General features: G+C 38.4%; 1 protein-coding gene across 1 annotated transcript in view; it reads left to right on the forward strand.

Annotated features, from left to right (window-relative positions):
* The window catches only part of LOC124361880, a 153221-nt gene that overhangs the window by 46919 nt on the left and 90844 nt on the right, over window positions 1-15458 (forward strand). The gene's annotated exons all lie outside the window — the stretch shown is intronic.

A 15458-nucleotide genomic window follows, 5' to 3' on the forward strand; every position in this document is an offset into this window, starting at 1 on the left:
TTTGAAATGCAGAGAGGAAGGAAGCACTCGCGTCTGCCAAGCTGTAATTTGGGAGATGGAGTCACGTTTTGATCTCTTGTAATAAGTCGGAACCAAGTAGGAATGCCGACTTGGTGCTTCAATGCGCGGTCAAGGCCTCCATTACCGTAAACCGTCGACTCATCATAATATGATCAAAATCTAGTAGGCGTAGAGTTCACCTTCTGCGGTCGATACTGCGGTTTGTGCAGAGACTGCACCGTCTTCATAGCTACTTTAGGCTTAGATACTTAGTCACCAGTTTTATTATTATTTTATAGTTCGGTTGTTTTTGTCGAATTGCTCGATATATTATCCAACTTCGATAAGAAACAATCGTATACAATAAGATTTATAATGTCCTCCTCCGTAGACTAATGGTTATAGTCTCGGCTCTCTAACCGAGAGATCACGGGTTCAAATCCCGGGGAGGTCCAATCATGTATTTCGAAATTAAAAAACCAGTGAACTTCGAAGCCGACATAGCTAAGATGCTAAGGCTTAAAAATTAGATAAAAAAAGAGTTATAATAAATTACCGTAACAAAAAGAATCTGGTTAGTACAATTTTAAAAACATAAATTTAACCCTAACATTACAAAACAACAAAACCAACTATAGCCTAGACTTAGATATCAAAGAAACCTTATAATGTTTATAACTTGCCCAGCTTGATAGGAATGAGTAACAGCTTTTGTGAAATGGAGGAAAGAATTCTTGCCATGGTTTACCAGGAGCTAACCGTACATATTGAAGCTACTTAAACTAATCGCGTCACTTGTGAGAATATCTCACATATTTTCCTCATATTCATCGCCATTTTCAGTCTCAAAATATTAGTTATTTCTTGCTGTTTATTGTTTACATTAAAAATGCTATAAGTAATAAGTTGATACCATATGCTAAGTTAAATGTATTGCAATACCGAATTATCCTACGGATAAAAACAATCGAACCATTCGATAATAGCAATCGAATAACGAGTGCAGTTGTTAGTCTTGTTGATATGATTGTGGAGGGGATAGAAAATCGGAAACACACAATGAGTGTGTTTCTTGACCTGTCCAAAGCATTCGACTGCGTTGACCGTAACACACTGCTAGACAAACTGGAGTCTCATGGCATTCAAGGCGTGCCCCTTGAATGGCTTAGCTTATTCCTAAGCCACAGATCCCAAGTTGTCCAAATTTCAAATCAACTGTCCAGGCCAATAAAACTGAAATATGGTGTCCCACAGGGATCCATACTCAGTCCTGTGCTTTTCCTGCTTTATGTCAACGACATAGGATCATCACTTCGGCATGGAAAACTAATGCAGTATGCTGATGATACGACTCTCTGTTTCAGTGGGAAATCCAGTGAAGTTTTGGAACAACAGGCTTTTGTTGACATCAACAACTGTGTCCAACACTTCAACAGCCTCAATCTCACAGCAAACTCATCAAAATCAAATGTTTTGAATTTTTCTTTGCGTGTGGTGGAAAACCTTAGTGAACCCGCAGTTTTCTTGGGGGACTCCACACTGGACGAAGTCTGCTCTTCAAAATTCCTGGGAATACACCTTGATAGAGGGTTGACCTGGAATGATCATATTGACCACGTTTGTGCCAAAATTTCCTCAGGAATTTTCGTTCTGAGGTCTTTAGCAAAATACTGCCCGAGTCAGGTACTGATAACGGCGTATTACGGCTTAATTTATCCCCATCTGTCCTACGGTCTGGTTCTGTGGGGAGCGTGTGCAAACACTCTCTTCCAGAGAGTTTTCAGACTTCAAAAAAAATCGATTCGAATCATCGCAAAAATCAATTACAGAGAGTCGTGCAGGCCGGTTTTCAAGAAATTGCAGCTGTTGACGTTGCCGTGTCTCTACATTTTAGAAACAACCATGTTTTGTATGTACAAATGTGCCTTAACCAGAGGCCGGGACATACACATGTATGAGACACGAGGCAGAGAAAACTACCGTACGGGAAGACACAGAACGGTAGTTTGAGAACGCTTGCCTTCGCAAGCAGGTGTTAATTTCCTCAACAGACTGCCCAACTCTATAAAAACTACCCCAACGCTCAAGGCGTTCAAAGCTCGTCTCAAACGCCTTTTGGTGTCGCATGCATTTTATAATGCAGATGAGTTTTTTGAATTCGACTGGGAGACCACACAATTGGAATGACTGACTCCAATGTTTGAAGTGGATTTCATTGGCCAGGAATGAAAGATGCGTGATTGTAAAACTGTATGTTTGAATGAGTTAATGTGGTATAATTGTTTAAAATGTTTTGTAAATAATGTTTAAAAAAAAATACTCGTACAATATTGACGTTTGCTATGCAACTCATACATGTTGTCCTTGCAATAAAAGAATTTGATTTGAATTTGATTTGAGTGTAGGCTGGTTCTCATTGTACCTGGTCAGATCCAGATGGAGACTCATTTAGAGTCTGATACTTCACATATCTTAAAATTGTTACAGCCTTTAACGTGACATAATATTTAATGTTTACTGGCTACGGTATTGCTTACTGATTATATAATATGCGCGTGGTACAATAAGATTTTCAAATTACAATATAGCTTGTGCACCTATAATCTTGAATCGATTACAATTCTGATAAACACAGTATTTGCTGAATATACCAGTGCCTGTTGGATATAATGTTGCTTGTTATTACAATGGGCTTGGCAACTAAATTAGTGCTTGTTGACTGTAACAGTGCAAGATGACTATAACAATACTTTATGATTACAATAGTATTAGCTGATTATGATATTGTAACAATGCTAGATGACTATAACAATACTTAAAGATTATAACAGTATTCGCTGACTATGATATTGTTTGTGATTGCTGAACAGTACTTGTTGACTACAATAGGCTTGGTAACTACAATAGTGCTTGTTGACTGTAGCAATACTGAGTACAACAGTACTTAAAGATTAGTATTCGCTGACTATGATATTGTTTGTGATTGCTGAACGGAACTTGTTGACTACAATACAATACGCTTGGCAACTACAATCGTGCTTGTTGATTGTAACAATGCTGAATATAACAGTACTTGATGATTATAATAGTATTCACTAACTATGTTATTGTTTGTGATTACTGAACAGTACTTGCTTACTTCAATAGTCTTGGTAACTATAATAGTGCTTGTTGACTGTAACAATGCTAGCTAACTATAACAGTACTAGATTATAATAATAGTATAAATAGTATAATAGTATGTTATAATAGTATTCGCTATCTATGATATGGTTTTTGATTGCCGAACAGTACTTGCCGACAACAATATGCTTGGTAACTATAACAATGCTTGTTGACTATTTATTATATTGCTTGTGATTAGAACAGTGTTTGGTGTCTATAGTTGCCTTTTGGCGCTAGTGAAGTGCCACGTATAATTTTATGTAAAATGGTAAAACCTTTGAAATAAATATAAATACATCATGTGATGATGAAGACCCCCATGTGCATCGAAGACGATATTTATCGTTTCCCGCTATTGTTTGCTTGCGGATTGCAGTGTTGCATGTTATTCACTTGGTGCTAGAGGTATTAAGATCAACTTTCGTTCGGACCAGTTACTTTGTTACTTAAAATGTTCGCACGCATTAAGAAGGTCAGTATTGAAGAAGGTTGATATATTCAATATCGTGATAAAACGACAGAAAGTAAAACAGGCAACTATTCTTCTTCTAACTCGGAATCACGGTATTGGTACCTTCAAGTTATAGTATTAGTGAATTTGATCCTGCTTCTAATTATATATTAACCATGATTAAATCTGAGTACCTTCATTTACAGTAGAGTATTAATTTACTTACGAGTTATTTATTATCAGTAAGGTCAATTTTCTTGTTAAGCTGATAAACAATGATGTTAGCAATTCAAGATTGTTTCTCCATCCTGTGTCTACAACCTTGATGACGTTGGTAGGCGTATCCACATAGGCTACTTTTAAATTTGAGCTAACGGCTCCTATGGAAGTTATTAATAATTTAAAACACATACTAGCTTAATAACTGCATATAACATTAGGTAGCGAGTCTTCACTTTCAAGGCATTAGGATATATTTCTAATTTTTAATATAGCACATTAATATAAATGTTTGAGCATCATGATACTGAAATGAAATCACAGTTCTGTAAGGAAAATTCTGGTAGACCGGTGGAATACTTCGTGTAAGAAGGTCGACTCAGTAAAAAGAAGAATTGAAATGCCAAAGTTCACGACACACATCCACCCGGACAGATCCGGTTACTTTTAGACCACCTAGGACATTATTTCCTCATGATACCTTATGGTCGCTTCGTCTGAGTAAACCCGGTTCGTGTTGGTGCCAACCGGTGACCTTGGAACACATATTGGGTATCGCTTGCTCGTTCAAGAAGGACCTCAGGTACAGAGGACACTGTATCCTGAGCATTTGAGCGCAGTTCTGTACATAGGCGGTATATAACGTATTAGTGTCGGTAAAACCGTTATTTAGTGGTAACCTATTACCTGGATAACGTGTTACCAATAACACCCTGTTATTTAAGTAACAGTTTCTCATAACGTCTCGCTGGTATTAGGTTTACCCAGTAACCTCGTTACTGAGTAACAGCCGAGGCTGTTACCGTGCAAGCAATGAGGCTAGGCGGAGTTCTGGTAACGCTTGTCTGGTATTACGTTACTGAGAAACCAATAACGTAGTGGAGTGATCTGGATGGTACGGGGTGGGGGGGGAGGAAAGACAGGGAATAAAATATCAGATTGAAATAAATTATTATAAATAAAATATATTTATCAAAATAGAAACGTAGACTTGTTTCTGGAAAAAATCAAAACCTAACCTAACTTATTCTCATCCAATTGTTCGTTCTCATTTATCATTAATTATAAGTAGTCTATTTAAAAGTAGTCTACTAATTTTATTATTACACTGTAGTGAGTTAGGTTAAGTGTTTGTAAACGAAACAATAATTGTATTGTGCAGTGAAAATTTTGAAAAACCAGTTAATAATTAGTATATTTTAAAGTAGTATATGATTAAATTTTACTGGCTTAGTTTAATTTTCGTATAATTTGTCTATATTGCCCCACACACGTAGATTTAGTCTGACTCATACTTGCAACTTAATAACGTCAGTTCAGTAACGGCATGATGCTAATTTCATTTTATTTATTTATTTATTCTTCCAACGGATACACCATTTACAATAATAATATAAATTAAAGGAATATTTTCGAGATGGCAAATACTATACTACATACAATATTCTACTAGTGGCTAAATAATTCAACAATACAATAACAATAAATAACAGTTACAACAATAAATAACAAACAAAACAACAGCAAAGACATCAACCAGTGGTGAGAGCTTACTAAGAGAAATCATTAACAGGGATAAACTAAGAAAACAGGAACAATTGGCAGTACAACTATGATTAACCAGAAAAACAAATATATTACCTAAGACTAAGCATCTAGATTAGTTTAGTGTTGCTCAAAGATCAAATAAAATAATTTCTTCCTAAAGGACAGCAAAGATTCACTGAAAAAATCTATTCTTGAGTAAATTTCGTTCCCAAGGCGCTGCAATCTGGCAAGACCCCAACATTGAGCGAATAGTTCGTTGGCTGATATTTGCGTGCAAACATGTGTGAAGATCTGGTTCCTCTTGGTATAAGGAAGTTGATCTGCAGCAGCAAGTGAGCAGAATCAACCCCACCATTGATCAACTTAAAAAGGAAAATTAGGTCGAGAAACTGACGTCTAAGGTGGAGAGGTTGTACATCAAAACGGACCTGGAGCTCAAGAAATGGAGGGGTTCTGTAGTCGTATCCAAGACGAACACCCAATACTCGAAGAAAACGAATCTGGACTTTAGTCAACAATTCGATTTCGCCAAGCTGATAAGGCGACCAGATGATTGATCCGTATTCCAGGATTGGGCATACAAGGGTCTTGTAGAGAACCAGTAGTGACTGTGGTGATCTGAAATCTCTCGAGGATCTAAGGATGAAGCCTAAGATTGAATTGACTCTTGAGGTAACATGATTTATGTGTTCAGCAGGGTTTAGAGTAGAAGTAAAGATTACTCCCAGATCCTTGACACTAACTTCTCCTCTCAAGGTCCCACCACCAATACTGTAGTTAAAAGTAAACAAACAGCACGTCTTGTAAATGAGACCACATGGCATTTGGATATAATATTAAGTACCATAGCATTCTCGACACACCAGGTCTCGATACTTGTTAGGGGTCTCTGAAGGTTCTCCTGGTCTGAAGATGAAGAGACCCGGGTGAATATCTTCAGATCGTCGGCAAACATCAGACAATCAACCGTCAGTACTGCAGTAATGTCATTTATAAAGACATTAAATAGTAAGGGACCAAGGTGTGACCCTTGAGGGACGCCAGAAAGAGCCTTAAATGGTGATGAGAAATAAATATCAGATTTATTTATTTTATTTTTATTTCCTTCCAACGGTCAAAGACCAATTTATACTTATAAACGTACTACAAGGTAGCCAATTACTACAGTTCATAACATCACAGGGACAAGCCAAACATGCAACTGTACTTTATATTCCTAGAGATAATTAACAATATATAAAATATGTATAAAATTATAATTACTATAACGGTAATGATAAATAATAAATGAGAAAATTATTTGACTAATATACATGTACACCGCATGATGACACTTTCTATGGTTAAATAAGAATGAAAAAAAACAGCTATTTATAAAAATTCAAATAAATGATCTAAAAATAAATAACAATTAAAAATAAACTGTCTATAATTAAGTAACAGTGCAGAAAACTATAAATGGACAACAAGAATAATAAAAAATAAATAATGAATAACAAAGTTAATAAAATATTTTTAAATAGCTAACAATGCAAATAACTAAGAATGAAGAACAAGTAATAAAGATCTATAAATACCAACAAAAGCCAAAAAAGATAAAACATTTTACAAATACAAACAACCATCCTTAATAATAACGAGTGCAAAAACAGATCTATACATAAATAACAAATGCCAAATGCAACAATAATGAAGGAAACAGAATATTTCCGGACATTTGCCATAGTTCAGTGAAAGAAAACATCAGTAACTCTACGTTTCGAGATCTGCAATCTGATCTCTTCTTCAGGTAAATAACTAACCTAACACATGATTACAAACTAGGTTAAAATAAACAAATCATACCAGAGCGTTATGACACGTCTAAGTCAGGAATCACAACCACCACATTGTGTGTCAACATCACTAACTCTAAAACATGCACTTAATAAAAACACTGAACACAATGAAACAACAATAATAAATAAATGAATAGCAAGTGCAAAAAGCACGGAGCACACCGAGCGTTGGTCGGCTGGTAACACGTTTCCACGGTAACAGGTTGCTGGGACGTAATACAAACTAACCACGTTATATCTGGTAATAGGTTATAGACACATAACGGTATTTCCATCTGTAACAGTGACCTCGGGACTGTAGGGGATACACTTGACCGGTCACACCTGCCACAGCTACTGTGCTTGTGGGAACCTATCACTTTCCAGCCTCTCCTCGGCCTCGCAGCCGCTTTTTGTCCTCTTGCTTTTGTATCGTGACCAATTGTGCTTGAGGAATGCGACCCTGGCAATGCCGTCCTTATTGGCGTTGCACAATCCAAACTCCCGAGTCGGCAAGACACCCACACGCATCGCAGCCGAAGAATTGATTACTCAATATCAACAAGTTACTCAATATCAACATTGGGACAGATGGAAACGGAAGAGCGAAATGGATGAAGCCATCACACCACGCTCACACAGGAGTCACGGTCACGGACTGATTGTCACGGCACTTCGCGGCCGACTTCGTGACCCGTGACGTTGCGCGCCGTGCCACGCCACCGTGACTGCCGGACATCTGCCAGAGTTCCGTGTCACGCCTGGTGTGCCCCGCACACTGCACATGTTAGCAACCGGCAACAGAACACACAGACCGCGGTGTTGTGTCTACTGCGATATCGTTATTTCGGTACGGCAGCACGGACTTGTAAATACGCTACGTTCACGGTAACAGTATGCGTTCATTTAAACAACAGTATGCAGCTATGGTAGGAAGGGTTCATTAAATTTGAATGTTGAATTTAGCTTCCGTTCACCTTCCTATTATTGCAACGTCTGGTATCTGACGCTATCTCAGAACTGACTCGTGGAATTTGCACTCAAGTTCGTCTGAAGAGATCCAAAGAAAGTCGGCGACGAAGAAGCTCCAAACGTACCTCCACATAGTTTTGACGTCAGAGACACCAATTGCACAATAAATTGAGTGCACCTGATAAGACAATGAGACTGCCATTTCACCTAGGTGTCTCTTTGGAGCTTCTTCGTTGCCGACTTTCTTCTTCACATGAACATGACTCCAGATCCCAGGAGTCAGTGTCTTCTTAAACTCTTGTTTTCCGTCCGTCTGGAAGGTCTGCTTGAAATGCTCAAGTAGAGACTTGAAACAGTACGTATCCTTCCTTTAGGTGAAGGAGGAACCCTATTGATTTTGCGTTTAAAAGGTAAAGGGCAGCTCATTCGTCTGATTGTCTGTGCGATAACCCTCTCGTTACGTTCTGTTTAGTTCTTAAATACTCCGTTGTATATATTTTGTTGTATCAACATGTTCGTCTGTTCCTTATAACGGCAGAAAACTCACTAGTACTTCATGAAGTATAAAGAAGACCGTGCACATTTCAACGTTTTTTTTCTACCTCCATAGGCCATTCATTGTTGTAGTTATGTGAGAAGGATTTATGGACGGTATTAAGAGTAGAGTCGGCAATGTACGAGAGAAAGGTGTGCACAGTCAATGAAGGATTAGAATCTACGTCGTGCACTTCTGACGAGTAGACTATCAGCTCTCCCCAGTACATAATCATTTATTATATTTCATTTTATTACACAATTTTATTGCATTAGTTGAAAAAATAAAGCTTATGTTCAATATGGTATGAAAAAGGATTGAAATTTGTTACACACAGTGTAACAGGGTTTCGGAAATTTGCCATCGTTATAGGTTATAAAAGGTATAACACAACGTTTCAAGTGGAAGTTGCACCCTGTGCAGTGCCAACGCCTGGGCTGGATCCCAAGCAGCTTTTGGGTATGTTTGAACCCTTTTCTTTCCCTTCTTTACTTCTTTCTGTTCGTTATTTTTGTACGTATTAATACCTCCTCCCCTGACGAAGAGGATAGATCCCAATCATCGAATGATGAGTTATACCTTTTACAGCCTATAACGATGGCAAATTTCCGAAATCCTGTTATCCTTTCAAACATTCTATCGTCAATAACAACAAACATTACACAAAGAATACAAAGTATAATATAATAATAATTTTTTATTGCAGTAAAACAATTAACAAAATTGTATTGCAAGCGTAATTTCATAATATTGATTAAAAAATCTATAAACTAAACCTATCTTAAGTTATCATAGGCACAGTCAATCCCACATATTAATGTGTTGACCTAACAATATATTGTATTTTGCATGTTTTGGATACCAGAAAAGGAGAAATAGAGTAGTAATGAAGTGCTAATTCTCATACCAGCGGCCCATCGTAAACTCATCAACGGAGTAAAATGCCTCTGACAACAAAAAGTGTCTTAATCGACATTTGAATTGTTTGGGTTCATTAATTCGTTTAAGATCTCCAGGGAGCTTATTGATTAACTTGACACCCACTTGAGGTGGCAAGTGTTCGAACATAGTCGTTCTATGCTGTTCAGTTCTGAAGTTGTTCCTACGTATGGTCTCGTACTGGTGTACGTCCCTGCCCTGAACCAGTTCACATTTGAATCGGCAGTACATTGTGACATCGGGAATATAGAGGCTGGGTAAGGTCAATCATCCAAGCTCTCTGAAGGCAATTTTACACGACTCCCTGGGTTTTAATTTCGAAATTATTCTAACAGCTTTCTTATGTATTCTAAATACTCTATCAAATTTGTATTTAGAACAGCTGTCCCATAGTCTCAAACTGTATGTCAATAATGTGGATGTACTATGCCAAAGTAGGCTGTTTTCAGTACATCCAACGAGCAGAAATTTGCTAGATTGCGTAAGACATAAATTCCTGAGGCAACCTTTGAGCAAACTCTGTGTGATATAATAACGTTAAAGGACCAAAACGATCGGCCACACCATGACGAAGCTGTGGAGAGTTGGCACCGTCTGTGTGGAGAGTGCGAGGTTGGAGAGGCGGACAAAGAGAAAGAACGGTTAAAGTCGTGCTAAGAGCCTGAATAATTGTCGGTTATTGCCGGCAATTGGGCGGTAAAAACGGAGGACACGCCATGACGAGGCTGTGGAGAGTTGGCCGCCTGTGTGGAGAGTGCGAGGTTGGAGAGGCGGACAAAGAGAAAGAACGGTTAAAGACGTGCTAAGAGCCGTGAGTAATTGTCGGTTATTAATTTGCCATGACGGCGGCGATGTTGGAGAGGCGGACAAAGAGAAAGAACGGTTAAAGACGTGCTAAGAGAACGTGAGTAATTGTCGGTTATTGCCGGCAATTGAGCGGTAAAAGCGGAGGACACGCCATGACGAAGCTGTGGAGAGTTGGCACCGCCTGTGTGTGCGACGGACGTGCTCGTGAGTAATTGTCGGTTGGCAATTGGGAGGTGCGGAGGACACGCCATAACGAAGCTGTGGAGAGTTGGCACGTCTGTGTGAAGAGTGCGAGGTTGGAGAGGCGGACAAAGAGAGAAAGAACGGTTAAAGACGTGCTAAGAGCCTGAGTAATTGTCGGTTATTGCGGGCAATTGGGCGGTAAAAGCGGAGGACACGCCGGAGTGACGTGGTCGACCGCTCGCTTAGCTCACCGGCACTCCTGTCTGCAGGCACTCGTCCAACAGTGTAATGGGAAGTCATTTGGAGGTCTGGCTGTAAGTTTCTTTCATTTAGATCTGGTACGCAAAGTAACCTTTGGCGAGAAGTAGTGGATTCACTTGGCAACATTGTGGTGTCGACTTTGGATACCATGAGATTGCTGTTTTTTTAAACCCAGTAAGGTAGCCAGACATGTTTGTCAAGGGTTTGCTTTATTGTCTTTTATCATTCCTTCCGCGAATAACTCAGCTCGATATTGTTTACATTACATTGCCTTGAGCACGCGATGCGATGCACAAAATCAGACCGTATTCCTCGTTATTCCACACTGTTTTCTATGCTATTTTTATATAGATACATACACACATCGATATTTAGTAGCAGAAATTACCAACTGTTAACTGAATAGTGTGTATAAAAGGGACAACATTAAAGTTTTCTTATTAGAAGTATGTCTTCTAATTGTCAAAAATGGAGCGTACATACACAGGCATGTACAGTAAGAGAAGTATGAATGAATGATGAGGGCAATGGGTGAATGCAGTATAATCTTGTTTTCAACATTAGATCTCAGAAGATTTTTTTCATTTGATACACTTACATCCAGAAGGAACAAATCTGGTCTTACGTTTGTTAACAAAATTATTCATGGTTCAATGGACAGTTACGTTCTTTTAAATAAGATCCAGTTGTTTGTTCCTAGAACTTGCGCCCATCCATAGTTTTTTTGTCCCCTGATGTAACACAGTCCAACAGTATAATTTTTAATTTTTTAAAGCCTTAAGACTAAATTTATTTAAGCAGGAGTTAGATGTGTTAAGTAACATAGTTGTTGAGTTAAAATCCCAAATTGACAAGTTTGTTGAGTTTGACTAGTAGTATTAACCCTTTTAGTGCCGTAGACTCTGTCAGAATGTCTTAACATTCCAGGATAGAATCAAGCAGTCAAGCAGACCTATATATAGATTCAAGGCCGGGATGTCATTCAGCATTTCAGCAATGCCAGGAAAGGGTCTAAGGGATCTAATATCTCGGACTCAAAGTACTATGCGATGATAGCCTACACCGTTTAACCTTTATCAGGGGCGTCCCTAGCCGATGGCCCATGGGAGGGGGGGGGGCAAGCTGATATGGAGAATGGGAAAAGTACGGTAGTGGTCGACAGATGGAGGGTTTTTTGTAAAATTTCTCGACCACTTCAAAGACGACTCAAGTCAGAGACTTAGGACTTTGGTTGCTTTACATTTGGTAACTTTTGTAGAATTTCTAGGGGGGCACCCCCTGCTCCCCCCCTTGGTGACGCCCTTGACTTTTATAGTATAGGAGTTTGTCGTAATGCTCAACTATAAGGACAGAGTCAAGCAAACATACATCTTGGGGATCAACGGGTTACACAACGATAGCCAACTAACTTCACTATATATTTACAAGTATGTACGAACTAACCTTTATAGTTCCGGAATTCTAGCAGTTCACCATGTGTGGTGCAGAGTGAAACAGGCAACTATTTTGGTAATCAAGTCATCATCTCTTTGTTTGAAGTTTGTTTTTGACAATGGAAGGATTGTGAAGAAAACAGGATTTTACGGACATTTGCCATCGTTTAGAGACACACAAAAATAAGTAACACTACGTTTCGAGATCTGCAATCTGATCTCTTCTTCAGGTAAGTAACTGATGTGTTAGGTTAGTCATTTACCTAAAGGAGAGATCAGATTGCAGATCTCGAAACGTAGTATTACTGATTTTTTGTATCACTAAACGATGGCAAACGTCCGAAAAAACCCTATTTCCTTCAAGTCATCATCTAGTATTTTAATGAGCTTTGCATATAAAGGACTCAAGATTTACCAAGAGATTAAACCAGTCTAATCTCCTCTTGGCTATATATCTCTGTAATGGATATCCGTTGCCAACTTCGATCTAGATATCCCATAAGGCTTTTTTTTATAAGAAGAGTTCATGTCAGATGATCATATAAACCATGAGTGGACCACGGTATCAAAGCCTGACCTCCATTAGCTAATGAACTCAGTGACCAGGTCTCAAGACATGCGGTACACAGGACGGTGACCATGTTGACACTAAGCCTCTAATCCAGCGTGAGGACCTTGTTATCGCGGCTTCTATTTGCCGTGCCTCCTCGCTCGTTAAGCCCCCAGCACAAAGACGCCTACATATTCATGGTGGTGTTACGAGCAATAAATCATACTGGAGTGTTTGTACTGAAACTGTAAAACTGGTCGTAGTTCCAACAACTGGCTACTCCACCCTCATTGCCTGACATGCCAACAAGAACAAACGCAGTGTGACCTTGCAATATTTTTGTTTTACTTGCAAACATTGTATGTGCTATGTTGATGTTTTAAATGGAACTGAAAGTGCGTTTTCCTTTGATGTGACAAAGTCTTTCTTTGTACATTAATATTAATAACTAGACATTTATTGATCAGTATAGTGTATGATAGCGCTAGGTACCGTTTGTTTTCAGGTTATTATGAATTCCGAATAGTCTATTTTACGTTAACATTTACCTTAACGCTTTTTAGCATCCATTTTATAATTTCCAATAATAACTTTTAGAATCTGTATTGCAGTTGTACACATATTGTGGTATTAAGGAACACCTTTTTATTTATGTAAAAGCAATACAATTTCACTTTGAATTCAAACAGAAGTATAATGTATGAGTACTTTAAGGTAAAATATTAAGTGTTTAAAGCTATAACAACTCGAATTACTGTAAGTGAACAGATACTACAAGGATTGTATGCTGTTAGTTCCAGGGTGTAGATGTTACATACTAAATTTTGATGCAACTGTTGTATATAACAATCGTAGTCAGTATGGTGTGCAAGCATTATTATACTCACAAAGAACTGTTGTAATCACAAGCAATATTATAGTCAGTAAGCATTATTTATTATAACCAGTCAGCACTGTTACTAAGCAATCACAAAACAGTTGTAGTTAACAGGGTCTATTGCAGTCAGTAGGTTTTGTTACAATCTATACTATTATAACTGCGGGTAAAACTATATTCAATAAGCACTGTTGCATTTAGCAAGCACTATCTTTATCATAAGCATTGTTATAGTCAGCAAGTTATATTATAGTAAACAAGCATTGTTAAGAGCTAGCGATCATTGTTATATTCAGCAAGCCCTGTTAATATCAACAAGCCATATTATAGTCAGCAGGATCTGTTAAAGTTAACAATAACTGTTATAGTCAGCAAGTATTGTTATAATCAACAAGTACTGTTAAAATCAGCAAGCAATGGTTTAGCCAGCATCATTGTTACATTCAGCAAGTAATGTTATAGTCGGCACGCACTCTTCTAGATATGGATATTATAGCCAGCAAGCATTGTTATAGTCAGCAAGCATTGTTATAATCAGCAAGCACTATTAAAATCAGTAAGCAATGGATTATCGAGCATCATTGTTACATTTAGCAAGCTCTTTTATAGTCGGCAAGGGATATTATAGTCAGGAGGCTCTGTTACAATTAACAATCACTGTTATAGTCAGCAAGCATTGTAATCAGCAAGCAATGGTTTAGCTAGCAGCATGTTTATATTCAGCAAGCTCTGTTATAGTCGGCAAGGAATGTTATTGTCAGGAGACACTATTATAGTTATGAGGCACTGTTATATTCAGCAAGCACTGTAAAAATCAGCAAGCAATGGTTTAGCCAGCATCATTGTTATATTACAGTCAGGAGGCACTGTTATAGTCAGCAAGCACTGTTAAAATCAGCAAGCAATGGTTTAGCCAGCATCATTGTTATATTACAGTCAGGAGGCACTGTTATAGTCAGCAAGCACTGTTAAAATCAGCAAGCAATGGTTTAGCCAGCATCATTGTTACATTTAGCAAGCTCTTTTATAGTCGGCAAGGGATATTATAGTCAGGAGGCTCTGTTACAATTAACAATCACTGTTATAGTCAGCAAGCATTGTAATCAGCAAGCAATGGTTTAGCTAGCAGCATGTTTATATTCAGCAAGCTCTGTTATAGTCGGCAAGGAATGTTGTTGTCAGGAGACACTATTATAGTTATGAGGCACTGTTATAGTCAGCAAGCACTGTTAAAATCAGCAAGCAATGGTTTAGCCAGCATCATTGTTACATTATAGTCAGGAGACACTGCTGTAGTTAGGAGGCACTGTTATATTCAGGAGGTACTGTTATAGTCAGGAGCACTGTTATAGTCAGGAGGTACTGTTATAGTCAGGAGCACTGTTATATAGTCAGGAGGTACTGTTATAGTCAGGAGGTACTGTTATAGTCAGGAGGTACTGTTATAGTCAGGAGGTACTGTTATAGTCAGGAGCACTGTTATAGTCAGGAGGTACTGTTATAGTCAGGAGGTACTGTTATAGTCAGGAGGTACTGTTATAGTCAGGAGCACTGTTATAGTCAGGAGGTACTGTTATAGTCAGGAGCACTGTTATAGTCAGGAGCACTGTTATAGTCAGGAGGTACTGTTATAGTCAGGAGACACTGTTATAGTCAGGAGCACTGTTATAGTCAGGAGGTACTGTTATAGTCAGGAGGCAC

Source organism: Homalodisca vitripennis, chromosome 5 (genome assembly GCF_021130785.1).
Source record: "Homalodisca vitripennis isolate AUS2020 chromosome 5, UT_GWSS_2.1, whole genome shotgun sequence".
NCBI lineage: Eukaryota > Metazoa > Arthropoda > Insecta > Hemiptera > Cicadellidae > Homalodisca > Homalodisca vitripennis.